Source organism: Oratosquilla oratoria, chromosome 9, assembly GCF_046742065.1.
Source record: "Oratosquilla oratoria isolate Oo_2021 chromosome 9, ASM4674206v1, whole genome shotgun sequence".
In the NCBI taxonomy this organism is placed as follows: domain Eukaryota; kingdom Metazoa; phylum Arthropoda; class Malacostraca; order Stomatopoda; family Squillidae; genus Oratosquilla; species Oratosquilla oratoria.
Window position 1 is genome coordinate 49,747,127 of NC_134785.1, and position 5,429 is coordinate 49,752,555.

Genomic DNA, 5,429 nt, shown 5'->3' on the forward strand with positions numbered 1-5,429 from the left:
TCCAACATTACTTTCATCATCTCCAACATTACTTCGCTCTCTCTCTCTCCCTCAAGGGCTGTCACCTCCACCATTAGTATCTTTCATGAAGCTTTTCCCCACCAACACTTCTCCAACTATCTCCTTCCTCTTCCTCCTCCAGCTCGGCCTTCTACCTTTATTATCATTATCATCATCATCATATTATTATTACTATTATTTTATTAGTTATTATTATTATTATTATTATTATTATTTTATTAATTATTATTATTTTATTATTATTATTTTATTTTATTATTATTATTATTTTATTAATTATTATTATTATTATCATTATTATTATTATCTTATTAATTATTATTATTATTATTAATTATTATCATTATACTATTATTATTATATTCATTGTTGTTATTGTTATTGTGGTCATTATCACTACACTGGGTAACACTAGTTTTGTTTCTTTAGATATGCTTGGTGTTTCCAAGGTCGTTTTCCTCCTGGTTTCAAAAATATAATTGAAATTTGATTTGCAAAGCATCAATATTTTAAGAGACAATTGAGGTTTTATGTACAAAAAATATATATAGCTGTGATAGTTCACTATATTTAGCATATTCACATTGTCTACAAATAGTAACTTATATTTTGTCCTTGTATTCCCTTTCTAAATTAATGAAAAAATGTAAGAATAAAAACATGTGATAATGTTATGAGAGCCCGCTAGAAATCCACTGATAAGCGTGATTTCCTACTGTGAGCTGCTTCATCTTTACACGCCAGGCGATTTTATTCAGCTGAGGGAAACCTCCAGATCCTCCCGGATCTTTGAGCGTAAGAACAAAGCGCCGAGACGACGTCCGTCTTTCTAATGGCGCGGACTGCTCATGGTAATGGCATCTTGGTAATGGCAATGGTGTCTCCGGTAATGGCATTCTTGGTAATTGTATTTCGCGAGCGGTTCCTCCTAGTTCTTCTTCGACTACGCAAGCCTCGCCCCGGCGAAGTCCTCTTGCCTTGGCTTCGCCGGGTCGGAGGATTCCGCTCTACTCTGCTAGGGACGGGGGATGCCGCCTACCTTACATACTCACTCAGTATGGCATCATATGTATTATTCCCTTCCTGTCGTCGCTTCCTCTACTCGCGCATGGCTCGCCGGGTCCAGGTGTCGTTGTCCCCGCGTCGTCGTCGTCGTTGTGGCAAAAGGTCTGGAAGGGGTGTGTGTGTGTGTGTGTGTGTGTGTGTGTGTGTGTGTGTGTGTGTGTGTGTGTGTGTGTGTGTGTGTGTGTGTGTGTGTGTGTTTATATACACATTACATTTCTTTCGCCTACTCCAAACTTCTCAATGTACGTTTCACTTACCAATATCATAGGACTCAATTTCAACGTGTGAACTTAGTAAATCTGATGCAAAACCTGAATTATTTCTAGAGTTCCCTAAGGCCTTATTACAATCCAAGCTACCCTATCAGATAAATCACTGGATTTCACTATGTTACCTGAAATCTCTCCATTAATCAAGAATCCAACTCTTATCAGATTCTTCTGTTTTGCTTCTGCAGTAGAACTGATGGCGACAGTCATGTAGCTGCACGAGCGTTTCCTCCTTCCTTATGACTTCACTCAGTGCCGCGATATCCCAGCTGATGTTCTCCAATTCCTTCACCAAACTCTGTAGCTTTTGGTCTTCTGATATGCTTTTCACATCATAAATGTATATTCTCATCTCCTTCAAGGTGTTACTCAAGATTGTAAACATTCCTGGGCACACTCCCCATAAGCTCAAGAGGCAATGCTGTAGGACGGTGATCTGGAGAGAACGCCCGTTATAAATTTTGGACTTGATGCCCATGAAACAAAGTTTACGAGGTTGCGGAAGTAATCTCACCTCCTTGCCTCCAAGTTTCAGGTAAGATGCATTTTTTTTTTTGTGCCACCTTATTCAATACATTTGGTCGAGTCCTCCAGGGCGCCCAGTTGTCCACGCCGTCATTATGACGGTGACCCCATCTATCTATGAGGAATTATTTCCTTTTAGGTCATCTGTGGCGGACATGTTAGTAGTGAGTCCTGCGACCGTGTAAGTTCATCTTCCTCATATCTTTCGTACGAGACCTTTTTCATGTGGATAACCTTGCAGATCTCTAAAAACAGAGCTCCTGCAGACATTAAAATAGTCAAGCCACCAGCGTCAATGTACCAGATGCATATGCAAAGATTTATATGCACTAATATATCTTTTTCTCTTTCTCTGTACCGTATATATATATATATATATATATAATATATATATATATACATATATATATATATATATATGTGTGTGTGTGTGTGTGTGTGTGTGTGTGTGTGTGTGTGTATGTGTGTGTGCATGTATGTGTATATATATACGCGCGAGCGCACACACACACAAGACAGTTACAGAAGAGATATGAAAAATAATAGCTTTCCACACAGAATGATAGATATCTGTAACAAACTGAAAGAGGAAATAGTAAGTGCTAAAACTATACATGACAAGGAAAAAACTGGATGCGGAAAGATACAATAGCGGGTTACTTCGAGTATAGCTCTCCTCCCGCAAAATACTAGGTAAAACTAGTTAAATGCGCACACACACACATTTATATACATATATATACACATATGTGTGTATGTGTGCAAAACACTCACATATACACATGTTAATGGACAATGTTTTTCATCACGTACTCTAGAATTGGGAATTAGCCTCTGGACGGGGCACTGTACATAATGCAAGTGTAAGAACTTTCGGCTTCTTTCGAAGAGTTAGCTCGTTTCCTCACGTTTATTCAAACGCGACAACAGATCTCCGTCTACCACTCACAACATAACTCGGTAAGGGCAATGCTGTTTATTAAATATGAAGGTATATTCAAACAACGTTAAGTGGAAACAGGGGGAGTTTTGAAATTAATATTAATTTTCATCCTCATTTATATTCTGTAGCAAAGGATGCTCGATATTTTCCGAGCGGCAGCATTAGGGACTTGTTGTCTGATGTAGGATGCGCCCACCCGGATATACAAACATCAGCAACCTATTCAGTTTCTTTAACGGATCATGAACACTCTTGCAGTATCATCTACCGTATTGATTTCTTACACCAGCTGTTGAGGATTAACGTACCCGATGGATGACGGGATGAGATTTGCACGAGACGTTTTCCCAAGATGCTGGCATCGCTTGTGTTTGTGGAAGTCTGCGCTGCGCACTCGACAGACAGTAAAGAATCGAGTCGCTTTGGATTGTGGGCTGGGAAAGGACTTTTCGTGGATGGCCACCATGAGATTATTTCGCCACGGGACGGGAATAACCCCAGCATAGTCACTCCTGCATACTCAAGCTCCATGTGAATACAACAGGTAAGTTGAATTTGTCTGTGATCACTTACTTCTATCCGCCCGTAGATGCCCCCCTCCCTCCCGCTCTCTCTCTGGCGGGTGAGGGGACTCTGAGCCAAACGGACCTATCAGAACAAGAGGCCTAAATCGATATAGATGAACTATTTGAGTACGAGAGACAGACACACGCAGTTAACGCTCTTGACACGCTAAAACACGCAAGACGGCATTGGGGTGCAGTTGATTGGTGAGGGCCCCCACAAGAAGACGATTCCTTCCCCCCCCCTCCACACCATAGTCGGCTCATACGATCTTACTGGCTGAGTGACAGTCGGTCGTCCAACTGTATCACTTTGTACGCACGACCTCTCCCACGTCTTTTGTGACATAAGGTGACATCACTTAAAACCCCTCGAAGGGTTCAGACGCCGATTTCCAAAGATGACAGCATCTTCCCCATACACCAGAGTATTTGTGTGATGTAGTACTTATTTACGTATTTAGTACTAGACTCCACGGTTGTGCTTCAACTAGTAAACAATATCCTATATTGCAACGAATGATATTCAAAACGAGTGGCGGTCATTTTTGCGATAGTTATATATATTACATTGCAATAATTGATACAGAACATGCTAGATTGAGAGCTATGTGCCGGATGCTCATACCCTTGTGAGAGTTGTTATGCAAACTATAACCGACTCAAATTGCAATACTTTAATCATCGACCTGATATGAGTATCTCTTTTTCGACTCAAACATGTAACACATGTAAGTAGGTTCAACATAAACTATAGTTGTTTGGAAAATTATTGCAGACTTTTTAAATGTAGAGCGACCTCTAGCGATAAAACTCGACTAGTGACTTGTATTTTTTAAAACACATTAAGACATCGTCACAAATCGCAAGGACAGCACGATACAGTTTTGTTAAACAGAACTGCAAGCATAGGACACATATCTGGTAAAGATAATCAATTTCTAAGTCAATTTCAGTACAATGTATTTAAAAATAACATCATCCCCCAAAACTAACGTAATTACGGTACATTAAGCATACAACCATGACATTGCATAGTGCTGTAGGATAGCATCGTCACACAGTTGTGTGAAGAATATTATCAATTTTTCTTTTGGTTCAGAGATATGCCTAGATAGCTTAAATACTGTGAAAATTAAATGAAAACGCGTTTTTCTTGTGTATAATCAGTTGCCAACAACCGCTAGTGATTTAGGATATATCTATATCAGAATTATACAAATATATCTTTGTTGTCGCATTAATGCAATTTTATTGATTTAAATTCACATTTATGATAAGTGAAGTATAAAGATATATATTGAATATTTGACAACAAAAGATACATTTGCATACTTTTGAAATGTAATGGAGTCCGGTTCGCGTGCGACAAGTTCAAGTGATTTGCAGCACGACAAGGATATCGCGCTAAAATCAAGCTCACTATAATAATTAGAAATTATATAAAAATATATTCAATAAATGATAGATAAATTCTTATAGGACCATGACATTGACGATGAACTTCAGTCATGATACACAAGATTATTTCCTTTAGCTTAGGAATCCATAACCGTAGCTGAGTGGACCGGGATCCATTTGTTGAAATACGTTCGGCGGGCCATTTCTTTGAATACCTCATACTGTATCGCTGTTCTTTAGCTTTATGGAGACATTTTCAACAGTAAATCATGTCGCTAAGTATTAATTTACTACCGAGTAGGGCATTTGCGTAGCTGTGTGCTCCCATGCCATCAGCTTTAATTTGTATGGCCGTTATTTTACAACATCGTAGCTACGATGACGAGAGTAAACGCTACACTATCGCCATCTCATGAAAAACAGGAATAATGACGAAATTATGTTACAGTTTTATGAAATAGACAGGTTTTCATTTACCTTTTATTTAAATTTCATTTCTGTATTCATTTATTCATATATTTATTTATCTACATATTTGTTTTGCCTCAAAATAAGTTTATGGGATTCGTGAGAGAATGGCATTTGATCAAGATTACAACGGAGGTAGAATGATAAAATGTAGTAATTTAACCGATAATTAAA

The 5,429-nt window shown here is 38.5% G+C and overlaps 1 protein-coding gene across 2 annotated transcripts in view; it reads left to right on the plus strand.

The window, feature by feature from the left end:
- Positions 1–3,207: 3,207 nt before the first annotated feature.
- LOC143028386 (U-scoloptoxin(05)-Sm1a-like) overlaps positions 3,208–5,429 on the plus strand; it is a 29,536-nt gene continuing 27,314 nt past the window's right edge. Inside the window, exon 1 of one of the 2 annotated variants that reach the window (XM_076190378.1) lies at positions 3,208–3,367. The gene's annotated coding sequence lies outside the window, so the exon portion shown is untranslated. Of the gene's footprint in view, positions 3,368–3,570; positions 3,594–5,429 lie in introns of those variants that run through there. The other variant, XM_076190379.1, reaches the window with a different exon arrangement.